This window comes from Pinus tabuliformis, chromosome 8 (assembly GCF_031772625.1).
Source record: "Pinus tabuliformis cultivar Carrire ecotype Pingquan chromosome 8, CPIR1, whole genome shotgun sequence".
Lineage (NCBI taxonomy): Eukaryota > Viridiplantae > Streptophyta > Pinopsida > Pinales > Pinaceae > Pinus > Pinus tabuliformis.
Genome location: NC_142294.1, coordinates 23,762,334 through 23,789,213, shown reverse-complemented (window position 1 = coordinate 23,789,213; position 26,880 = coordinate 23,762,334).

Sequence of the window (26,880 nt, the reverse complement as noted above, 5' to 3'; positions counted from 1 at the left end):
CCAACCCAAAAACCACGGAGATGAAGTGGAAGAGTGTCATTTTTAAGGGCGAATTTTTGCCATTAATAAGTGGAGTACCCTGTTTTCCCAAGTTCCCCAACCATTGCTAGTCAGTACCTATTTATTTTTTAACAAGCGCGAGGAGGATAACATATGCTTGATCTAAAAGTTCATCCTTCTGATGAATCCATCTATGTTTAATCGACCTTGAGAAGGAGTGGTTCGGTCTCATCATGATTGATGAGTCCATCACTATTTTATGTGTTAACGAGTCCAATGAAGGTCTAACTCGACATCTTTTTCATGTTTAAAGAGTTTGAAAAAGAGGCAAAAAAGAAAACTCCAAATATTCCTTTTCATAGATAGTCTCTTAAGTCCAAAAAGGTAGAAAATGATAATCAGGAGAACCTCTTAGTCATGTTCGATTAAGGTATTCCTTTTTCGTAGTTAGTCTATCTCAATCCAAAAAAGGGTTAAAATTATACTGAGTAGATGTATTTGCATTTAATTTAATGAGTTCTAAAAGACAAGTGCTCGACAATCTTTTCATATTTTGGGAGTCTGAAAAGAGCTAAAATAGGACTCCACGTAGAGGAATGAGTGGTATAAAGGGTAGCAACTAGTTTCAGTAATGATGGAACTGCTCAAAACATGTAGAGGTCAAGTGTTTTGGTAATAATACCACTCATCAAAACAGTTCCTAGGGAAAGGGTAAAACAACCAAGTGAAAGCGTATGATTGACCAAGCATACAGTGATGATGGACTGAGAAAACCAAGGGTCATTTGGTAGAAACAAGCTGATAAAAATGGCAATCACAAGAGATAAGATGAGAATGGTTTTATTTTTACACAAGCTTGAAACATGGGAAAATATGCTTGAGATTGATTTAATTTTTACACAAGCTTGAAACAAGGAAAATATATGCTTGATATAAGTTTTCATGCCCCCAACATAATGACTCGATTCAAGGTACATGCCCCCCAATTTTCATATCATGCACCTAAGTAAACAACTAGTTACTAATAGGCAGATGGAATGAAGGTTCATTTACGAGATCAGGTGAAAGACTCTACTGGAAATTTACGAGATCTAATCAAAGACTTGAATTGAAAGGGGAACTATTTAATTTTTTTGACGAGCTTAACACAGGAAAATAACTATTCTCATGTCACCTTATTTCATTTTTTAACAATCTTGACACAAGAAAAGGAACTCTATTCATGGGACCTTGTTCCATTTTTTAACAAGCTTCACACAAGAAAAGGAACTCTTCTCTGACACCTTGTTTCATTTTTTAATGAGATTGACACAAGACTCTGCTTCGAGACCTTGATCTTGAACTCCAAGAGGCCATGGCTTCCAAGAGTTTCTCATCAGATAGAAGAATGATTCTCTGGAAGGGATACATATCGAAGGATCGAAGTGAAATATTAGACACCAGCGCTTCCAGTAAATGATGCACTACATCACAAAATAGATCATTAGTAGACGTGCGCATGGAACGAATTGCCACATAATTAATCTGTGGTGGGGGAGATACCACTTGCATATAAGGACCATTTAGGGAAGTTGGTTGATTGGGAGTCAAATTAGGACTAATGAATGAAATCTGGTCAATGTTCACAATTCTTACTTCATGCGAGAAATGCATCACATGAAAGAGAGCAGAGATAAGAGCTCCCATGTCATAAACATAGTCACGCCTGAGGAGTAAATTAAAATCCAAAGGGCCTTGGACTACGATCACATCTTTCTAGAAAATATTTCCTCCCAAAGTTATAGGTAACTGAGGAAGGATCCCTAATGATTGACTGGTTCCTCTGTTAAAAGAAACCAAATTATGGGTAACAGACACAAGCTGTGGAGAACCAAAATATTTCCAAGTAGTTGAGGATACAATACTAACAAACATGCCTTCATCTATTACTGTGCCAGGTACGGGCACATTATAATCATGTACTATGATTTGAAAGGGCACATAAGGAGGAAGACTATATTCGCTAGTCGAATCCAATCAAAGGAAGTGACCATACTACTTGGATGGGGTGTCGTCGGAAGGGGAGAAATGCCCTCTTGTGCTATGGTAATGAGAGAACTGCTCCCCTGTACTGTGGGAATGAGAGGATCGTTCCCCTCTGCCATTGGAACAGGAGGATTACCCCCTAGTTCATTGAAATTTGAAGAAACGAGAAGGACTTGAGTGGTATAAGATTCACTCTCTACATGAAAAGTATGATCAACGGAAGGTGGAATCGAGTCAACCAATTTCCCAACCATTGGTTGGTCAAGAATGGACCCATGGGATTCACGTGCAGAGAGAGTGAGATTGATTTGAGACAGATTTTGATCAATCACTTCATTAATTAGTGGAGGATTGGGAGAAAGCTTCCTGTAACCAGTCGAAAGACGAGGCTGAGAAGCTGTAAGTTTTTCCAACACTTTTGAGGCTTCATCCATATTAGGAAAAAGGTGAATAGGATGATTTCCTTCACATAACTTACAAGGAAACTTAACTTGACCCTTCTTCCCATGGACCTTATGATCACAAGTCGATGGTTTGTCACCAACATGATCTCCAGAAGATGATGACAAAGGAGATGTGAGCCAGTGGACCACACTTCTACTACCTTGGGGGAATACCAAGACAATCTCTAAGAAGGTGGTCACCCTTACATAACTTGCAAGGGAATTTAACTTTGCGGGGCTGATGGGAAGGTTCCTCGATACTAGTTTCATCTGGATCAATTATTGCTTGGTTGACGCCCCGCTTATTTTTCTTCTTCTTCTTATGCTTCCCTTTCTTCTTCTTCTTAACTTCCTAGTTACTAGAAGCAAGACTTTCACCAGGAAAGGACGAAAAAAGGGATGAAGAAACAATATGTGAAGGAGGAAAAGGTTCAACTTTAGGATCAACTTGAGGTTGATATTGTTCAGGTGGAGGAATACTTGGTTGAGAAACAGTTTGGACATTCAGAACCAAGGAAGTTGAAAATAACCAAACTGGCAAACCAATGGTAAATCCAGGAAGGGACAACATTTCCATATAAGGAGCACCAATATTCCCAAAAGGGGGAAAAGGACTAGGATTTCCTTTAGAGGAGTTTCCTTGATTGGTAGACTCCAGAACTATCGCCATTAGTATCAACCTAAGATCCACTAAGGAGCTATTCCATGACAAGGATGTTATTCCGAGGTCAATTAGTTTCCTTTAGAAATTAAAGGCACAAAATAAAACAAAGGGGTAACTAGGAAGATAAGGATTACCAGGCAACTGTGAACTGTAATATACAACCTTAGAGAACCAAGGATTTACGTATGGGCATGAAAAATCTACGAATTTTGTGTTTAGTGTATAACAATGTGTAAGGCATCCGAATCAGTTACCTATGGCGAGGATAGAAACCTATGGTGGACTTCCAAAATATAGTCGATGGTGCATGGAAGTGCAGTCTGTAGTAGTGTTGTCTAATGCATAACCATTCAATGAGAGCGTTCCCATATACTTATCATGCGTGGAGCGCCATCCAATATACCCAAAGGTACATGGAGAACTATCTGATACACTTACGTACGTGGACAAGATATCACCCCGCGAATGCAACACTAGCAAACAACGACAATTCCTACGTTTAACGACGCTAGAACACGTCTCTAACCTAGACCTCTAAGTGTTTGTGTTATTGTTACAAATGCTCCTTAGGTTGATTTAGTAAATTTTAATGTTTATCTTCAATTAAGTTTTAGTTTTGGGGCTCACCACGAGTTTCACCTAAATTCCCAAAGATGCAAGCTAGCATGAAGAAATGAAATCTTTCACTTTCAATGAAAATCTATCTAAAGGAGGGAAGAGACAAAGAGTATGAAACATATAAAATGAAGTAAACAATATGCTAAGTGAAATTACCTTTTAATGCAACTGTTCCAATACTAATTCACATAGAAAAACCTATATGCCAATGCAAAGAGATTTTTCTTTTCAATTCCACTTAATTTTCAAATATGATGAAAACTAAGATGCACGTCTAATCACTGATAAAAGCAAACTTTTCATAACGATGACTAAAACACCAATTCATTCAAGCACTCAATGATAAAACAAATCAGTTTGCTAATGACCTAATGATAAGAACAAAGGAAAATATAAACAAATCCTTATCAAAGGCACTCAAAACCAAAAGCAAACCAAATGGAGGCTTCTGAGAGACCATAAGACACTAAGGGACTTAATGAAGAGCAACTAGAACAAAGTTGGACAGAGAGAAAATCAGAAAAAGGAAAATGTGTGCATGAACATTGACCAACACAGGTGCTAAAGGGGCAACAATGCTCTGTAATGCAGGCACATATAAGGCTCAAGAACGTTGCAATGATCTGTCACTAGAACAGAGGGAGCGCTGATAAGGGGGATGCAAGGTTCCGACACAAAATTGCAATTGAAACTCAATGAAAGGTCTTCCTAGGTCTATTCTTGATTGAGTAAGATAATGAAGGTCTGAATAAGAGATAAAATAAGAACTAAGGACAAGGAAACCACCAAGGGAATACACTGATCCCCAATATGGTCACCATTTTTTTATACAGAATCTATGACTCTAAACAAGAGTATCTTCCCTAGACTTAATGGCCTATTCTAGAAAAACAGAAGGCAGAAAAACCAATGTTTTCCTTAAAGTAAATGGACAATGGCATGAAGCCTATCTGGAATCTGTTGTAAGCCTCGTTCCTCTCTTAGCTTGTAAGCTCCTTTCCTAGCTTCAATCGCTATAATTAGAACTTGCACAAATAGACAACATAAGCCAAATATCTACGACATCTATATAGTATCATCTAATTACTTCATTCAATAGATCAACATGGTTTTGAAATAGATGAAATCATAACATCACATATAGGAAAACAATGAAATCTTTGTATTAACAAAAATGGAGAGATTTACAACCAAATATAAAGTTGATCATGTGAAGAGCTTCTCCAAGTTGACTTGTCCTTCTTTGTCACAAAGTGTATCTCTAAGTCACCCTAATGCATGGAATAATGACTCTCACAACAACAACATGAGGTTAGAATCGATCTCCAAAAGCCAACCCCTAGCTTTTGGATGGCAATATATATATAAGAAATGATGGTAGGTTAGGAATTATTATCCATTTACCAATCTAGGCTTGAGATCCACTCTTGATGGGAGGATGAGCTCAAGGGATAAGGGGTGAAATATCCAAGGTAGGATAGGATAGGATTCAAGACTTTCATCCAAGGTAAATGGTTAGAACAACCTCTGGAAGCTTCTAGAAGAGGAAGCTTCAAGATTCTTTTTATTTTTCCTGAATTTCTAGAATTAGTGCACCCCCAACAAAGGGAAACTTAATGGTGATAAACACAGGTCCAAAGAGGGTCAACCTGTTGGTGAACATAGTCTCCTAAGGAAATAGGGTGCGTTGGGCCTTAAAATCATTGAAATGAAGTAGTTAAAGGAAGAAATTCAGGGATTAGGGAGATTCATGCTTAGGGATTTGTGCAAGGGTGATGACAAGGGGTAAAAGGATGTTGATTGATCTAGTTAACAGGCTTATTGACCAGATGTGACAAAATGGCCTATAACACAAATAATTTTACATTAGCCTTAATTCCTCCACTCTAGCTAAGGAATTCGAATTCCATACACGCATGAGCTATTTTAGGTTGCTTGATCAGTTAAATGATATATCTTTGAGATAGACTGTTGTCTCACTGCACAACTGACCTTTAATTGACTCTATTAATTGTTAGAGGTCAGTTAACTAAGTACAACTAAAAATAATTGAACTAGATTGCTAAAATTTAGAAATCAACACATGCATGATTGAACTCGAAGCCTATAACTCAAATTTACTGAGTTAACTGAGTGACAAGAGCCATGTCACATCAGTTAACTTCCTCCAAGTTGTCCTGCTGATGTGGAAATTCGGTTTACTCAATTTGACTAAAGCTAAAGTCAAATTGAGCCTTTCTTGCTATAATTTCTAACACTCCCTCTTAGCAAGAAAGGGATATTGCACCACCCCTATCCAACACTAGTGGAATGTACTGTAGCACTACCTCTCACTGTTCCTGCTGCTACTACAATAACTGCAACTGAGAAGCATAAAAAAAATTGAATCAACTGTGTCTCTACAACTGTCTGTTGGGAAAACTTCACTGATGTTGATTTTTCACGGTGCCTCCTTCACTGCTATCAACATTACTTTGTGCTCCTTAGCATTTGACTGCACCAACTCACACTGATCCTTCTACTATTGAATAGTGTGGGCCCATGTAGGAAGGTAATTATCCATGAGGAGGACACCTCAATGGATCCTGCCCAAATCTCTACAACTCTGGGACTAAGGGTCTACATCACTCCACCTCACTCCTGGAGGTATAGTTACAATTTCTCCCTTTTCCCACTTAGCTTGAAATCTCCTTCTAATGGAGGTATCTGTATGGTCCCTTTTTCTATAACCAGATTGTTAAAATTTAGCAATCAACACATGCTTGACTGAACTCCAAGCCTATAACTCAAATTTACTGAGTTAATTGAGTGACAAGAGCTACGTCACATCAGTTAACTACCTCCAAGTTTTCCTGTTGATGTGGAAATTCTATTTGCTTAATTTGACTAAGGCTAAAGTCAAATTGAGTCTTTCTTGCTACACTTTCTAACATATAACACAAGGAGATAGGTCAAATGTGGCCCTCTGAAATTAGCTCTTGAATCTAGTTCTTGATTTCTTCATTCTTTAGAAGAGAGTAATTCTTTATCGGGTCATTAGGTAGAGCATCATTTAGTGTTAAATCAATTGCATGCTTTAACTAACAACATAGAGGCACCTTGTAGGTGAGGTAAATATTTATATGTAGTCTCCACTAGTTTTTCCACTTGCTTCCACTAATTAGAGAGACCCAATGTAGATGTCCCATTGATTGTGATGATATTGCATTCACCTTCTAACTAAATCACAATAATGAAAATCTCCTAGTTCGGGAGATTAGCTTCTTACATTTCTTTGTTGAGATTAAAGAGATTATAGCAGTTAGAACTACCTCTACTACCCTATAAAGTTAACCTCCTAAAGTAATAATAATGCTACAAGGCCTAGGCTTGTAAACAACATGATTATTTCATATATATGGTTGTCATAAAAGACCATTGCAAACTTCAAGCTCTAACCGACCACAACTTTTGCATAAGAACTCCATTTAGTTTGCTTTATGCTTTATGCATTTGGAAAGCTTCATAATTAGAGATTTGTGAGGCAATGTCTATAACAAAATTGCACGGGAAATTTTGAAATTCCATCAAAAGTTTAGGGCTTGCAAAATTGTAGTAAAATTGCAAAGATGTACAACCATTATGAGTTAGTGAAACTAGTGAGCACATGGTGAGTAGCCAATGTAATCCACCTAAATCATTTATTATGGTGAACAATATACACCACATAAACTTTTTTCCCGAAATCATCATGCTAATTTTGTTATCTAATTCCTAAGTTAATGCACATTCCATCTCTTAACAATAATTAGAGTTTTGAAAATAGTTATAAAGCACTCCAAACATAGCTTCCATTGCACACCTAAGGAACTTATTCCATGATAAATGAATCTATATATAAATCTATATATTAGATAGAAAAATGCTTCTATTACACACTAAAGAACTTATTCAATGAGAAATGAATCTACATATAAATCTATATATTAGATATAAAAATGAATTTATAGATAAGTCTATATATTTCTAATGAAACAAAACTTAAATCTATATTAAAAATAAATAAATAAATATCCAGAAACAAAGTTTATTTCAATAAAATGAAACTCAAAATTGATTTTCAATTTCAAAAATGTTTAATTCCGCTTATTAATACCAAAATTTAATTTGAGGGAAATTCAATTACATAAATACCCAGGCATGTGTAAAAAAATGTACTATATAGATGAGGAAAATCTTGTTAAATGCACGTGCAAGTTGAACGAGGCTAACAATGAAGTGGTGTTAGTTGAGATGTTTACATGTTTGTGAAAGGCTGGCTCTTCTCTCAACTTTGAGAACCTTTCTCCCCTAATGTTCTCCTTGTCAATACCATTCTCCCCTATTGTTATTGTTGTGGTCAAAAGCCCAAAATTTCAAACACGTCACTTTTACCACCTCTAATTTAGGTGAGATTCTCCATTCAACGTTGCCTCTTTGGGATTGACTCAACACATTTTTTTTACTCGTATAATGAAATATGGTGCTCTTTCTAATTGGGTTAACTTCTTCCCATTCTATGATGACTTCACAAGATAGGCAATGAATCATTGTGGACTATATAAATATATAAAAAGTATTTTAATAATGGAGATTTAACTAATTAGGTTAATCTTTAAAATTATATGTTTTTTTAATTTGTAATAATAATTTATTTTAATTTATTATTAATATATATAAATAAAATAAAGACTCAACTAATTAAGTTAATTCTCACAACTATATAATTTTTTAGTTTATAATAATAATTTATTATTAAAATATAAAAATATAAATTACAAATTTTAACAATTGAAACTTAACCAATTAATTTAATTCTCAAAACTATATAATTTTTTTGATTTATGATAATGATTGATCTTATTTTATTATTAAAATATATGAAACAAAATTTCAAATTTTGTATTTTCTAATTTTTTAAGTATTTTTAGTTTTTGTTAATTGATTTATTAATTATCTTATAAAATATTTAATCGATACTTTACTTTGATTTGATTAATTAATTATTAACTAAATTTAAACCATGTATTTATTCTCTATAGAATTCTAATAACCATCGTCCAATTTACTCCATATAGTAAATTATTAAACTTCTTTTCACTTTGTGTTACTCTTTGATTGTTGATTTAATATTCACCTTATGCCTTTTCAACTCAACATTCAATGTTTTGTTTAGTCTAAGTTTCACACACCACATTCCACCATATGCTTCTCATTACACACATTATGTGCGCTCTTTGTTACACTCTTTTGTGGTACGTCTTTTAAAATTTCAGGTAATTTGTTCCTTCGATGTCAGGATACATATACATGCTATTTTAGGTGTTTGGATTTTGTTGTAACGTTTTTTTAAGTAGTCCTGGCTCTTTTGGGTTGCAGAGACTATAGTTATTGATTTGGGGTTGCAGGGATTATAGTTATTGATTTTGCAATATATATTAGTTTAATATGGAAATCAACCATTTTTAGTCCCTGCCATCTGGCATCCGGCAGGGACTATTGTAATCGTTTCATCCCGACTTAGCATTAGTTCGGTGGTGCTTTCCCTGTCTGTTATGCGCTTATAACAAAGTTCTGTGAGGTGTTATGTGCGGTGTTATGTGCAAATAACCAAAGTGGGATTCGGCTTTAACCTTCGCCATCTTATTTGGCCTCTTCCCGAGGCAGAAGAGGCCGGACCATAGGTTAAACTCGTATTTACGCACAATCAAGTGGCCCTGACCGTGTGCGGTTTCGTTTTAATGCTAACATTAATTCCTTAATGTTTAATGTTAAGTGCGAATGGGCATACATATGCTAATGTTGTTTTGCAGGTGTCCGGCTGTCCGTGGATGCTGGCAGGTGTCATGACAGCCGGCAGGTGTCATGAACCTGCTTTGCCTCTGTACGAGCCCAGGAGAGTTCTGGAGCAGCGATAAATATCGCCTGCTGAGCAACCCAATTGCCAAACCTCTGCAAGTCATCCCCTCTTTCGTCTTCCACCTGCTCTTTTGTGCGTCTGGAGCTTTCCACCTGCTCTTTTGTGCGTCTGGAGATTTCCCATTGCAGGCTTCAGATGCTTGCCGTTTTGTTGCAGAGGCTTTCTTTTCTGAACTCGGCCATCTCTGAGACTGTCTCGGCTGTGGCGGGATTTCTTGAATCCGCGCGAATTAGAAGGCTATCGATGGTAAGAGCAGTTTTGAACGGAGTCGTTTCTTGCGCAGACATTCTTGCTATTGCTGCACGCGATTCTGTTGTGGAAGTAAGCTCTGTTGTTGTCGTTCTGTTTTGAATAATTTCTTAGAACTGAAACCCTCCTGAGAATACGTTAAAATAAGCTATGGTGTTGTCGTTCTTGTTTTGAATAATTTCTTGGAACTGAACCGCTCCTGATTATATCAAGTAATAATGAATATGTTATATAAAATTGTCAATTACCAGTTGGGTGGGCCTTCATGGACGGTGATGCTGGGGAGGCGAGACTCGACAACAGCAAACTTAAGCGCCGCAAACGCTAACATTCCACCCCCCACTTCCAATCTAAGCACCATCATCTCACTATTCAGAGCGCAGGGGCTATCCGCAACGGAAATGGTTACACTTGCTGGTAATATTATTTTTCCCCATACAATAACAGTATAATGCATTAATTATCATAAATAAAATTGTAATTAGGAGAAAATATATAATTTTGGGGAGTGTTTTTAATATTTTGCAATGACATCTATTCTCACAATAACACAAAATTAATCAAATATTATCGCATTTAACTACGGTTATTGCTTTTCAATCAAGTTTGAGTCCAATAGATGCAAATAAACTCACTGCTCTTTCCAATACTTCTTAAGTTTTTCAATGCTAAATACATATCTTGTTAAATGCTTGGACACCGTAGGCAAATGAGGACTCGGTGCAGATGCCGGGGGAAAATCCAGCAGGAGGGTGGATAGCAAATCGAAAACGAATTGCAAGGCACTGATTTCCTTTCTGGAAAAAAAGACCACCCAGGACTTGAGGTTTGCAAGACGAGATCGATACCTACAGAAAGGCATGGGGACGAGCGAACCAGAACCCCTAACCAGTTCCGAAGAAAGGCCAGTAATTACGAGAATTCGAAGTCGAGCAAAGAGACATGGGTTCGTGACCCGGGTGTTCAATCTTCTTTGTGCAGTGACAGGCACCCGTGGAGCCACTGTTTGCAGGGACGCTTCCGAAGGTTTCTCCTCCCTCCGATCCTGTAAAAAGAACAGGGCAAATTGCTCCGAGAAGCAGAGAAGCAATAGACACCGGCCCAACTGCAAGATCCCTGGAGCTACCAAGTACCGAATAGATTAAGGGTGGAACGAAGCTTGAATCTGATGGGTGGCAAGCTAGCTAGCTTGGCATAACTGATGCCCTGAAACATCCAGGTCACGCGTTAAGCGAAGGCGATAATGGCAACGCTAAGGCGATAAAGCCGGTTTGACATGTTACACTATCTGTGCATGCGTTTGACACGCGTCGGGTATTCGGCATGTTTCTTCGCCACGAGACGATTTACCATTCCCTTGCCAATTTGGCAGAGACCTAAATCTTTTACTCACGTTTGAAAGATAATTGTCGTGATTTTAATGGTTTGGTATTGAAATGTGATTTTAGTTATTCACATGTGACGGTTCCAGAATACTTTGAAATACTAGTTTGGTTACAGGCATATAAATGTACTATTACCTTTTTGAACTGATTCGAGTGAATGAAAACATTGAACGCAAAATCGAACCGCGTGTTGTAATTCGCTTTATGTCTTTTCAGTGAAGGTTTTTGTAAATCACGGCATTTGTAAATTTTGATGGTTCTACGTCTTCCTTTTCTTCTTCTCGCTCGTAATCTCTGCGGGAGCCCTTACATTTCAAAGATAATGCAAGATCAGAATCTTAATTATTGTGACTAATACCACATAAAATCAAAAGATACGTGATTCGTTTTGTCTTTTGTTCCGGTATAAAGTCATATGCCAGGTTGAAATTAGGTCGACCATATATTGTAAAAAAGTAGACACCAGGACTTACCCATACATTTTGTGAAAGCACACTGACTTTTGCGATAGAGGCGGTTGATAGATGCACAGATGCTGTGTAAATTGATCGACTTCATTTTGGTAGGAATAATAAACGTGCTAAACTCTCTTTGCAACCTTGATTTTTCGTTTCAATCCAATTGATTTGGGCATCGACAAATAGTCTCAATGGAATCTGGTCTTTTTTTAATTTGGTTATTTTGGCTCTGCGACATAAGAATGGTCCAGGAGGCTGCAAGCACTTGTCAACTGGTTCCCACTGCTTGTGACAACTGTCTTGCTTTGTGCTAGTTGATCTTGATGAGTCTTTCTGAAGTTTGAGATGGTAGTGATGGTTATACTTGTATGAGGTGATCTGATGGCGGAGGAGGTTTACGGCTTAATCCCCTAACCAACTTTCAGCGCTCGGCAGCGGGTAGACTCATTGTTGTCGTTTTGAGGTTTCTTGTTGCTCTGCGATGGTTTGAACTAGTGAGGGTTTCAGTCCGCCTTCTGGTCTTTCTGAAGTTTGAGATGGTAGTGATGGTTATACTTGCGGTGGCAGGTAACTCCTACAGGCTGATAGTATATGATTTCTTTTGTCTGCATAGTATGAAACCATCTGCTGCTTGGGGTTTCTGTCTGGTACCGAGCTTAACATTTCGCCTACGCTGCACAAGGATAGTTCGAGGGACTTCTGATGTTGAAAGGAACACTATGTTCCAAGGGCCACTTCCGGAACATAAACCCTCATCAGCATAATCCCAAATTTTGTAAAGCTTTGCCTCTTATTTCTAAAAGGCTTTAGATTTTTAAATTGTTTCTTTCTTTTCCTTATTGAAGATTGTTCGCTGTCACATAGGTGGGCTACTCAAAGAGGAAACCCTCCCAACTCATGTAAAAGCTCCTCCTTTGGCAGCGTTCTTTAAAGCTCCTCCTTTGGCAGCGTTCTTTAGCATATACTGTAGAATCGCTTCTGGCGTTTGTAACATGTACTCACATATCATTTCTCAGATAGTTTTTTCATAAAGTTTATAATTTCAAGCTCCTCCTTTGGCAGCGTTCTTTAGCATATACTGTAGAATCGCTTCTGGCGTTTGTAACATGTACTCACATATCATTTCTCAGATAGTTTTTTCATAAAGTTTATAATTTCAACTTGCTTTAGCAAAGAGATATTTTCTGAATGCCTTTCATTCGGCTCCAAGCTTGTCTTAGTCATCTCTTCTCATGACATGGCACAGTACATTGTTGCTGGGCAACTCTTTAATGCAGTGGAACTAACTTGTAAAAGTAACTTGGCAGGGACTTGCTGCGATGCAGCTTCCCTGTAACATGTACTCACATATCATTTCTCAGATAGTTTTTTCATAAAGTTTATAATTTCAACTTGCTTTAGCAAAGAGATATTTTCTGAATGCCTTTCATTCGGCTCCAAGCTCGTCTTAGTCATCTCTTGTCATGACATGGCACAGTACATTGTTGCTGGGCAACTCTTTAATGCAGTGGAACTAACTTGTAAAAGTAACTTGGCAGGGACTTGCTGCGATGCAGCTTCTCTTGTTTTATATATGAATAAAATTTTCTTAATCCATTAAAAAAATCATTGTTTTATTTAACTATTTTATATGTTTTAATTTAATTTTTTATGAAATAATTTTTATTAATAATTATAAAATAGTGTAGCAGTGTAGTTTAATTATTTTGTTTAATTTCAATTTTTATTTTTTTTCATTTATTTTTTATTTTTTTGGTTTATTAATAGTGTGAATGAATTATGTTTTGTTTTTTTTTTATTCAGAATATGTATTTTTGTTATTTTTTTAAAGAAACCTGGTAAAGATTTGTTGGAATAGCAGGGTTGAATTGTATAATTTCCACAATCTAAATATCTTAGAAGTATTTTAGGATGCTAAATCTATTTATGTATTAAAAAATGCAATTGAAATAATGAAAAATTACAATTTCTCTAAGAATTATTTCACTTGATTATAATGAGAAAAGACAAAATGTCAAATCCATTTTTGCATTCAAAAATGCAATTGGAATAATGTAAAATTAATATCTCTAAGAATTATATCACTTTATTACAATTAAAAAGACAAAAAGGTAGAATAGTTAGACTATAACACCATAAATAATATTCAAAATTGAATAAAATATATTATCTACTCAATAATTACATCTAGTTTTAATCAATTTTTTTTTTTTTTTTTTTAACACATATTGTTGGGTTGAGCCAATCTAGTATAAGGGAAATATTGTACTGTTTGTAAATGAGTGTAAACATTTAAATTTCGACTCAATAAAAAATTCATAATATGCATATGACATTAAAATAAATTTAAATAATCATGATTCATATTGGTAAACATGATATTTCAAAACATATAATTAATAAACATATTAAAGAAACTCAAAATACATAATTTGGTTTTGAGGGGGGTAGGGATACTCCATGTATGCACCCATGCTCATTATTCACGAAGTTAGACAAAATTGACCAAAAAAACGTTAGTCACTAATGACTAATATATATAATTTATCTTAATAATATACACATATTTTTTTTCTTGAAAAAAATATAAAAAAACTGCATAAATCTAATTAATAAATATATAATTAAGTAAAATATTTCGAAGATGTAAAATACAAATTAACATCCATAAATTAAGATGTAATAGTTATAAATTAATATCTATTTTATCATATAAATTACAAAAATAATTCATATCTATCACTATTATATTTCATAATTTCATACTTTAAATTTAATTGATAAACATATAAAAACTTAATATTTACATAAATCCATTTTAATATTGGATCTACTAAACGCCAAGAAGTATCAAATCTCTTAAAATGCAAAAAGGAAATGTTTGCAGCTTTAAAAATTTGATTCCTCTAGGCTCTTGGTAGATCTGGAGTTAAGATGGATTTATGTTGATTTGAAAACAATTTTGAAATATATAAGCCTCGGATCTATGTTGTTTTTTTATTATTTAAATTCATAAAATGTTTTAACTATAAGAAATGGTTTATTTTCACTCCTTTTATATAATATATATGCATAGTTGACATTGAAATATTTTATTTATTTATGATTCACATTCTCCACATTAAAATGTTAACACATGCCCCCTCATATTTAGTAAAAAACATCCATCCATAGGATATACTCTCTCTCTCCAACCACACACATAGAATTTTTTTGTTATTAATATTAATTAAAATATTACATGTCTATCTTTCTATCTATCTATCTCTTTGTCTCTATGCATGTATATATTGAATTCCCTCTCACTTTTAATTAGAAAGAGTCCATTAATGGAATAATAACTCTCATTTTTTCCTCTCTCTATATATCTTTAATGTTAAAATCTTTCACTAAACAAGCACATTGAAATATCTAATTTATGATCCGTTAAACTTCTTTTTGTTATCAACATTTTTAAAATATTATATATCAACTACATATTAAGAATGGAATCAATTAGAAATGGATTGTGAAAGTGAAAATAAAAGATATTTTTTAAAAAATAGCTAAATTAATTTTATCCCCTCTCTGAAATTGATGTAAAATTATGTTATTAAATATGATTATTGAAATATTTTATTTATACCTAAAACTATTTTTTTTTTGTTTTTTTGTTTTGTTTTACTAAACATAAAATGGATTATACATCATATATATAAATTATATATAAATTTGTCAAATCCATATTAAATAGTGAAGGAATTGCAAATCTCTCTCATATATATAAATTATATATAAATTTGTCAAATCCATATTAAATAGTGAAGGAATTGCAAATCTCTCTCATACTAAAAAATAATTTTTTTATTTATTTTCAATTAACTTATCTTTCTATATAAAATTCATGTAAAATTAACGTGGAAATTGAAATATTTTATTTATCGCCCACATTAATTTGTTTTCTTATTACTATTTTTTTAATTTGCTAATATAAGCATTATTTTATTACTTTTTAAACGTAATATTACATGAAAACATTTCCACCCGTCTCTATATAATCAATGCTATAGCTGCTATCATATGGACCAAGTGTTAGTCTAGTTCGTTGTTCTCTACACACGACGACTACATCCTGCAATCACAATATACCTCTCTACCTTTTACAAGCTCTTCATTAGACAATTATGACTTGAATTAACTCCTTTTCCATGATCGCCCTCGTCAGTAATTTATAAGGATCCATTCTAGATTGTTGTGTCTTGGAAGTAGGAATTGTAACTAATCGCAATCGTCCAAATTTAATAATTGTATTCTTTCCTTCATATGCACACATTCTCGACGTCAGTTGCTCCCCTTTGAACTCGAGTTTACTTCTACTAGATACTATATCCATTAATAAATAGGGATCCACACGGAACATTATGGTTCCAAGGATATGACTAACATAACCGAAAATCTCTGTCCACCTGGCTAACATCCAAGCCTTGGACACATGATCTCTAGACACCATCCCACGAATCCATCGTTAAAATTTAATTGTAGATCCCTAGTTCAAAAGTGGGAATATCAACCTGCCCCTTTATATTTATTGATTTTCCATTTGGATTGCTCCCATTTCCAGTTTTCTTTAATGCCATTTTGTTTTAGAGTAAGAACTATTTTGAATGAATTTTGAGTTTGAATACTTATGGTATGTATTGGGTTAGGGTAGAGCCATCTATTTTCATCACTGCATTGAGATTCCTTTTAACATGAAAAAACTCAATGGCATCTAATTTGGAAATTTACAAACATATTCAATGTAATATGGGAGATTACATAGAAAATGAGTTATCTTGAACTTTACAAACTTTCTGGATTACGAGCATAAAGTCGCCAAAAATCATCAACTCTCAGATTTTTTTATTAATGCCAATTCTATCCTTGCTTAAGAGCTAAGAACTTAGCCATATTGTTGGTTGAGATCCCTAACCCCAATGCATATTTAATCTTTGGTTCTTCAGCGAGGCAAAAAATAACCCCTCTTGCTCCAGCCTCCCGAACTTTATTTAAAATTATTGATAATGATGATGAATAAGACCTTAAGAAAGTAAGAGATTAATTAGGACTCTTTAATATTTTATTTCTATGATAAAAATAAGGGAAAGAAGCATTCCTGGATCACTATAGTTTTGTTGCCTTAACAAGTGAAGAATGTTGGTAGTGTGGCGAATGTTTTGGAAATGAGAATGGATGTGAGTAAGAGTTAGACACTCCAAGAGAAAGTGCTTTTTATCTTAAACCCTTTTGGTATAGCAAAGATGACAAATTATTTCATTCCACGGTGTCTTTGGGATAGACCAATGCCTAGTTTCACTTCAAAGCTCATGGAAGTTAGTTCTTGTCTTCACAATGTTCATTTTCTTTTTAGTATTGGTCAAGTATGAAATATAATTATGGTTAGCAAGAGTGGGGTTGATCATCTCCTCATAATATCTTAGCTTCCTTTTCCTAATCTTATTATTGCTATTATTAATGATAAAAATAGTTGATATATAAGTTAAACATATATACATTAAAAAAAAATTAACAAGATTCTTAACTATGAATATTCGACCCCACTTTATCATAGAGATTCACACATCAAAACAATTACTTCGTCAAAAGTTCTTAAGATTAAGAAAAAATCATAAGAATTAATTAAATTATAGCTTTCTTTAAAATTAAAATTATTATTATTATTAGAGGCTTGCAGTCATGGTGATAGATGTGTCAGAGAACAGACTAATTATCCATTTTTTGAAGGATTATCCAAACCCATACATAGTTGGGTTAAGTCCTTCCAATAAAAATATCTACATGATGCTATCATCAAAACCTGAGACATGGAGGACATAGTACCAAAGAATAAATTTTCTCCCAAACCCTTCCTTTCTTGGAAAAATAAGGACAAGAATTCCTTCCAGAAGGAGTGAGATGGGAAATACATATTGGATGATGAGACTCAAAAGGAATTGAGAAGGAAGAAACTATGCTTTAGCTATAAGGAGCCTTGGGAACTAAGTCACAGGTGCATAGGGAAGGGAAAGGTGCATTACATAGAGGTGCTCTTAGATAGTGAGAGGGAAGAGGAAGTAGGATAGGCTCATGGAATTGAACATGATGATACATATGATGAGTAGCTATGTGTGGAGACTAAGGATGGAGCTGTAAATTCTCTATAGGCATCCTTATATATCACACTTTTAGGGTCATGGGAATCGTACTGGGACAATGTGCCACTATATTGATTGATGGTGGGGAAAACCACAACTTCATTGACGCAAATTTGGTGGCCAGGGGAGGCATTCTCATAGAAGATGTTCGGGGATTCAATGTTGTGGTAGTTGATAGGTACAATTGACATGCACAAAACAAGTTTTGCGAGTGGATTTGATGATGAGTAACTACACTATTATTGAACACTTCTATGTGGTTGAATTATCAGATACTAATTGCGTATTGGGATTTTAGTGGCTTCATTATATAGGGAAACACTCGAATGACTACCAAACAACGGATATGACATTCACTACAACATATGGTAAGAGGGTAGTTTTGAGGGGAATGTCTAATGGTGCCCCTCATATTGTTCCAACCAAGTGAATAGAAATCATATTTAGACATGGGGATGTCTATTGGGTAGTAGAGTGTCTGATTATGAGAAAGAAACCTTCAAATGGTAGCCAACATTATCATGTAAACATTCATTTGTAGTTGAGAAAACATGACTAGGTTTTTTGGAAGATCCCTCGAGGGAGACCTCCTGATAGAGGGTTTGAGCACACCATTGAGTTAGAATAAGGGGAGGAATTCTTAATAAATACTAAAATAGGCACCCAAAAAAGTTCAAAGATGAGATAAAGAAGGAGATCAAGGATTTGTTAGAGAAGGGACATATTAGACCCAACTCTAGTCCATTCACTTCTCCAATAGTATTATTTAAGAAGAAGGATGACACTATGAGGATGCATATTGATTATCAGGCTTTAAATAATAAAAAAAATCAATAATGTGTATCCCATTCCTAGCATTGAGAGTTATTAGATGAGTTGCATGGGGCAATATACTTCTCTAAGATTGATCTTTGATCATGATATCACCAAATTAAGGCTAGGGAGAAAGATGTTCTCAAGACTTCCTTTTGGTGTCATTATGGGTATTATGAGTTCCTTGTCATGTCATTTGGGTTGACTAATGCACCTGCCACTTTCTAGTATTGCATGGACCACATCTTCAACAAGAAATTGTGGAAGTTTCTATTGATTTTCTTTGATGATATCCTTATATACAATAGGACATGGGAGGATCACATGAGGCATTTAGATGAGATATTGGGAATTATGGGGGAGCAGCCATTATATGCCAAGGAATCAAAATATGAATTTGTTCTGAGAAAGATTTATATTTAGGCCATGTGATTAGTACACAAGGGGTGCAAGTACATGAGGAGAATATCTAGACCATATTGGATTGGTTATCACTTAGGACCCTTATAGATTTGTAGGGATTCATTAGATTATGCAGCTATTATAGGAAATTTATCAAGGGGATTTAATATTTGGGCGCACACTTAATAGATAATACAAAGAAAGGGGAATTTAGATGGACAAAGGAATCTCAACAGGAAATTGAGAAGCTCATGGAGATGATGAGCACTTTTCCAGTATTGGCACTTCCCTATTTTACTCAACCCTTTGTACTTGAGTGTGATTCTTTGAGAGAGGGTATAGGAGATATCTTGATGTAGAAAAAAATCCAATAACATTTGAGTGCCAAAAGCTTAGGGAACCAGAGAGGTTGTACTCCATATATGACAAGGATATGCTTGCCATTATGCATGCTTTCGTGAAGTTTAGACAATATTTGCTTGGTGGCAGACTTGTGGTTAGGACTAACTACAATAGTTTCCAATATTCCGTCGAACAAAAGGACTTGAATTAGAGGTATCATAAATGGGTGAGTAAGATGCAAGATTGTAGTTTTGAAATTGAGTATATTATTATTATTATTATTATCTAGTTTTAAGGTCATGGCCAAGCCAAACACCACATTGGTGTATGAGACCCCCTTATTTGTGGGAAAAGAAACCCACCTCTGCATGCAATGATTTGAATACTAAGTCTACAAAGGTATACATACTCTGCCCCCCTATGGTTTTGAAAAATATAGTTGCTAATGCCCTCTCTAGGAAAATAGCAACAGGTTCCCTTATGGAGTTTCTGTTGATTGGAAATCACGCCTGTTGGTGGAATATTCCAAGAATAAGTTTTCTTATGAGTTGATGGATGGTCACATTTAGGATGATAGGTACAAAGTGGTGGATGAAATTATCTTCTACAAAGATAAAATATATTTAGTCCCTGAGTCCACACTTAAGGAGAAGATTATGAGGGATATTCATGATACACCTTTGACAGGACACCCTAGATACTTCAAAACTTACATACATATTAGAAAGAGGTTCTCATGGAAGGGCCTTAACGATGATGTGTTGTGACATGTGAAGAAGTGTATGACTTGTTAATAGAATAAGTTAGAGCATACTCATAGTACATGATTATTACATCCTTTGCCCATTTTAAAACATAAATGGGAGAGTGTGTTAATGGATTTCATCATATGTCTACTGAAGGTACAGGGCTAAGATTGGATTTATGTATTTGTTAATCGATTGATCAAATTCACACATTTATTTGCGATTTCATCGGAGTATAAGGAAACATAGGTGGAAAAGTTGTTTTTAAGGGAGGTGTTTAGGCTCCATGGGCTACCTAGGTACATTGTCAATGGTCAGGACAAGTTTATCAATGCATTTTGGTAGGAGAATTTCAGATTGGATGGCATCGAGTTGAATCCTAGTATTAGTTATCACCTTTAGACAGATGGCCAAATTAAGATTGCAAAATTATGGGTTGTGGGGTATCTGTGTAACTATGTGTCGAGACAGTAGAAGGCATGGATTAAGTGGCTACATCTAAGAGAACATTACTACAACACCACTTACTACATGTCCATTGGTATGACCTTGTTTCGAGAATTGTAAGGTTATGATGCTCCTTCATTTGTGGCTTTGGTGTTTGGGGATAAAAGGGATTGGATACAAGAAAGCTAGGATATCCTTAAGGAAAACTTGCATGTTTCATAGAATCAACAAAGAATGTATGCAGAGAGGCATATGGTTAAGCACAACTTTGAGATAGGAGACTTGGTTTTCTTGAGGTTGTAGCCATACAAACAATCTTCTTTAAAGAAAAGTGGTACTAAAAATCTGAAACCACATTTTAATGGTCCCTACATAGTAATTAGGAGAGTTAAGGAAGTATATTAAGAGATTGTGTTGCTAGAGGGGAGCAAGATTCAAATGCTTTTCATGTATCATGCCTCAAGAAGGAACTAAGACAATAGGTTATTACTTTAGTAGAGCTACGCCTACTATACAAGGAGGGGAAACTGGTATTGATCCTTCAGGAGATTTTAGAATTTAGGGAAAGAAAATTAAGGCACAGAGTGATCAAAGAGCATCTTATCAAGTGGAAATGCTTGCTAGTAGAGGATGCTATGTGGGAAGGATAGAAAATTTTGCAGCATCCTAGTTTATAGCTACTTGAGGACAAGCAATCTTGGGAACGGAAAAATGTAATTTCCCTCTTCAAATGATTACTCCAAGAGAATGAATTAGTAGCTTATTTGATTCCCGTAGGCTATATTCAATAAAAAAGGGGATCAATTAATTTAATTATTTAAATGTCATTTGGGTGAAAAAGAAACATGTGAAGGTGAAATTGATTTAGCCAAAAAGGTATTATGATGACCCATGGTATTTTGATGATAAAAGGGAGATGTAGCTCACTCTTTTGACATGTATAATGATTTACTCATATTGATTTAGAGAGTTCTTGTGGCTTTGGAGTGTTAAGGGTGAAACCTTTGAGAAAATTGGTTTTAGTGGTGTAACAAATCCACCCTAGCTAATCAGAAGGAAAGATTACTCAGATATTTCACATGTATTTATTTATGAAGATTCATCTCACTACCAGGTTGTGGGTACAACTAGAGATCATGGGATTTTTGGGAGGTCATATTTTCCATTTGCTGTTCAATTTTTTTTAGTAGTTTCAACCATCATTTGTTGGGTCACGACATCAAAAGGGAGGGTCAAACCAACTATCAAATGTACTCTAGTATAGTAATTTACTATTTTGTAAGGGGACATTTCATCGTTATCACCATATCTTATATTCCCAACGAATTGTGTCACTAGCCATGGTTGTCTATGAGCTTCCAAAAAACTATTTTTAGAACTCAAAAAGCTACTTCGGCATATAATTCCACATCATATTAATAAAACATATCATAATATATTGGTTAAATTTGTGTGTTGTCATTTTTTTGCTTGTGGTATGATGGTTGAGTTATTTGTTTAGGAAGAAGGGATTTCACAGAAAATCCAAGGATATCAATGAGTAGAATATCAAGGATATCAAGAATTTTTACATGTTCATCTTAAAGAAAAAACCTTTATTTCCAAAATGTGATCTAAAATCCAATCATTTTCTAAATAATTTTTAAATAGTTGTTAAACTTTTGTGATATATTTTTTCTATAAACTTTATTAGTTTCTATGAAAGGGTGAAATTGTGTAGTTACATACTTAAAACAAGGAAGGCTAGAGGGTAGCATGTCCCTGCCTTAAGGGGGGCTTGATCTGATCAGTTTTCCTGCATGCGCCTTCAACTATGGGTTTTCTATTTGATCGATCGATTGCGATTGATAATTGTATGTTGATCTCTTGCTAAATGACTATGATGAACTTTATGGCAAGATCCATAACAGTCGTATCATCACAATCGCAATCACCCCTATAGCAGCCATCTCACAACAACCGTATCATCCATCCAACCGTAGAATCCTTTATTACTACTAGAAGTGTTTGAACACACATATTGTAGGTAGCATGGAACTGATAGTAATCAAGTAGGCTTCAAAAGGTAATACCAATTGCCCAAGCAATGAATTATGTAAAGTATACTCCCTGATGTCAGTTTCATTGATGCATAATAAAAGAAAGTCTCTCAAATTATCACCTCTAATCCGATCGTTTGTAAAGCTAGTTCTCTAGTGTGCAGGGTAGAAGGTAAGAAATCCCCTACCGATTCCTGATCAATAGTGGAAACTATTGCAAGTGCTTCTAGTTTCAATGTGCTTGGTGCTTCTTGACTGACAATGCCTGGCTACTATCGATTATGACCACTAAGTGTCTATTGTATGATCCTCATCCTTGCATTGTAAGCAAGCATTGTTTGTTTATTCATCCCTTAAGTCAAATCGATGTAAGAATGTTGTGTGTTCCGTGTTTGGTCAATTTAGTGTGATCTAAATTGCTATTTATAATGTCAACCCAGGGTTCATAAAATGACAAAGTGAAGTGTACTATATGTACTAGATAACCATTTCCTTAGTCTTTTGTCGTTTTTAGTTTTTTTAAGTTTGTTTTTGAATTTATCTTTCCCTACTGTGAGATGATGAAAAGGTGATAAAGCAAGTGAAATGTGGATGATTATGGTGATCTCTAAGTGATTTTCAAAACTTAAAAGAAAGAAAGATTTTTAAAATAAATGCAATGAAATCAATTTTTCAAAAGAAATAAAGACATCAAACAATAAACTATGACATCGGCCCAGTATCTTTGTCGCTGAATGAAAATGAAAGTGAAATCTACACTAAATGAAAAGTAAGAACAACTAGTCCACACTATTTCAACTCTTCAACTCAATCTTCCTTGTGAAAAGATATCATGAAATGTTAAGCAATGTGAAATCTAAAAGAAGTTAAACTGCATAAAAGAAACTAATCACACTACTTTAACTTTCTTGACCTTTTGCCTTTCAGCTTAATTTACCCTGTGAGAAACAGTCATGAACAAGTCAAGCAATGTGAGATCTAAAGCAAACTAAATCAAGCTATAATGAGTGATATTCTGGTTCCTAATAAAGTGATTTGATTATAGAAAGGAACCGTTAACAGATGAATAGCATGATATCTAAGAGCAGAAAATAAATGTACAACTTAAAGAAATGACAGTACTGGAAATCAAAACTTCAGAAAACAAGAGTCAGCGACAAAGACAAGATGATCTCGTATGCCAATAGTTATGGAAAGAAAAGGTGAAAAATTGCCTCGGGCTGCCTAAGAACACCTGCAAAAACACTGATCAGTTGTAACCATAAAAGAGCAACAACGAAAATGTAAATCAACAGAAATCAAAAGCTTGGTTATGTACAGCTAATATACATGTTGAAATAAAACGCAGCATTTAAATGACAACTATACAGCTAATATACATGAACAGGAAAAAGTAATGCAAGAGTTAAAAGACAACTGTACAAGGCTTCAGTAATGGGGGCCCTCTGCCACTTCAACCGATTCAACGAACAGCTACAAGCTTAAGTTTAAACCAGTCTTCTCATATATTAAACAGCAACGTAAAAGTGCAGTGGGGAAATACAACAGTGTCGGATTACAATACCAAAAAGATTAACACCAGAGATTAACTTTTACAGCGTTCATGGACGCATTATTTATAAGGAAAGAAAGCTAAACAGATTAACTAAATCTACGCTATTAACCACGCTGCCAGAGACACGTAAATCCTCTTCAGCCCGGATCTAGGTAACTGTCATCATGTTTATTAAATCTGAGAGGTATGGCTGTTGGATTCACGCTATCAGGATGTCTTCGTGGCTAAGGATTGTGCCACGTAGCTTCACATGCTCAAAAACAAAGCTACGCAGAGCCGTGCCACCGCTGAACACTTCCGTTGACTATCCTTTGCCCCTTGGTTGACCGCGGGCTTTTATGGCCGTGCTGGATGATCTGGAGGGACACGATCCATGTCCTTGACTCCTGTAACTTGCCCATGTGGCTCATTTCCTGAGAGGACACCTGTAGCATGGTGTTTGACAAAACAGCTGCGGAATCCTGTGCTGGCTGCAGAAACCTGGGTCAGCTGCGGAAACCTGTGTTGGCTGCGGAAACTGAGAAGCTTCCGCAGCTGTCTGAACAAAATTCTAAACCAAACAACAGTCATCAGCGTAGTTAGAAAACCATGTCAAAATCTCGTTTTTAAACTAAAATACAATGATTTAATCAACTTGGTGGATAAAATGAGTGGAAAAGAAGGCTGAGAGGGTGTATGGAAAGGTGCAGGTTCGAGGCTCAACATACCCCCACTGTGAAGGTGTTGCATGTCCTCATGCAACCAAAACTTAGTTATTTTCCCTCAATCCATATGCTCTGAGGCTTCTGCAAGAACATCTAGCCCTCTTCTCTTTCTCTTTGATGCTAAAATGGTCCTTGGTTTCCTGACTAGACATTTGAACTTAAGATTAATCAATGCCCTGCTCAACTTTTTACACTTTTTCTTCAGCTTCCTGTTCTTCTTTTGCCACAGTCCTAAATGGAGCATAGTGTTATCATGGACAATCTTGTCTACCTTACTCTGCTCTTTGAGTGCTTCGTTTTCTTGTTTGATGTGCCTATTTAAGACTTCCAATTCAAACACTTCCTGTTTTAAAGACTGTACTTGTGCATCAAGTGGCAAGGTGATGCTTGGTCCTGCAGCTGATTGTTCCAAGGACTCTAGGTAGTCATATGTTTCTTGCTGGGTGGAGTCTACCTCAGGTGTCTTTCTCGGCCTGAACTCAAATTCTGGTGAAGGAGGACTGCTTTCTCTTTCCGACTGAAAAGGGCTTTCCTCACGTGGAGGACTTGGCTCAATACTTGGCTGAGTTGGAGATTTCTCAAGTGTCTCTTTATCTAAATCAATAAAATGAGACTGTTTTTCTTTGGTTTTATTCCCCTTCCCTTTTAGCCTAGTGCTCCTTCTTAGGTAGGAACTAGTACTCTTCTCTTGTGCAGTCTGTTTTCCTCTTTGCTTTTTCTTGGTTATGGCAGCAGCTTGAAGATCTATTAACCTCTCTGACAGAGGTTGATAATCTTCTTCTAGGGATTGTTCAGGGGATGGATAGGTTTCTTGAATAGTTATCTTGCCTTTATCCTTCTTTTGTTTCTTGTTTTTAGTTCCCTCCTCTTCTTCTTTCTGAATAGTTTCCTGAATGTCTATTGTAGGAGAGTCTTGGGCTGTAATATTCTTTTCTTTCCTCCTACTTCTCTTTGGAATTTTTGGGGAACTGCTTCCAGAGGCTTCAGTCAGTTCTTGGAAGTGGTTTCTTGTCAAAAACTTTTCCCAAGTATCCTTAGTGTTTTTCAACTGCTCTTCAATAAGGATTTTTATGAACCCGTGATGGTAAAGATGGGGTTCAATATTACCTACGTGTTTTTGAACAGTAAAGCACATTTTCTTCAAGCTTGACAACAGAAAATAAGGCAAATTGAGGGTATAACCTTCCATTAAATTCATCATTAACCTTGCATGATACATGTACATGGTGCCAAAACGACCCTCGCATGTGATAAATTTCTGGACAAGTAATAACAGAGTGGACCATTCTTCTTTTATTGCATGCACAGGGATTCCTTTGGTAAATACAGAGGTATCCATACCTGGGTTTTGTAGCATTGTTTTCCATATTTGATCTTCTACACTTCTGTTTTTGAACAACCTTTCGCCTTCTTGTGGAAGACTTGTTGCAGCTACTATTGTGGCCTCGGTCACTATAAATTTCAAGTCTCCAACTTCCACTGTTTGTCCATTAAAGGACCTGGCAAAAGCTTTAGTCACTTCTTTATTATAGCCCGTGAACTTTTGAATGAATCTCAGCCACCTTGCTTTCTTCAACGACTCCTTCGTTTGAGGATAACCCTCCAGATACTTTGGTCCCTCCGGTTCAGCTCTTAGTAGTTTTCCCATTCTCAGCTTTAAATTTCGATTGAGAATTCTACTGCGTATGAAGGTTCAGGAAAAAATGGGCTGATTACGGGATTCTTAGGGTAACTGGAGTAGCCGTAATCGAAGTTCAGGATGTATGTGGTGACTGGAGCCAGGGTTTGGAGTAAACTGTAGTGGATGCAGCGGAAATGGAGAACAGAGAATGGTATGCGTACCGAGGGTAGTGAAGGGTAAGCAACAGTAACAAGTTTA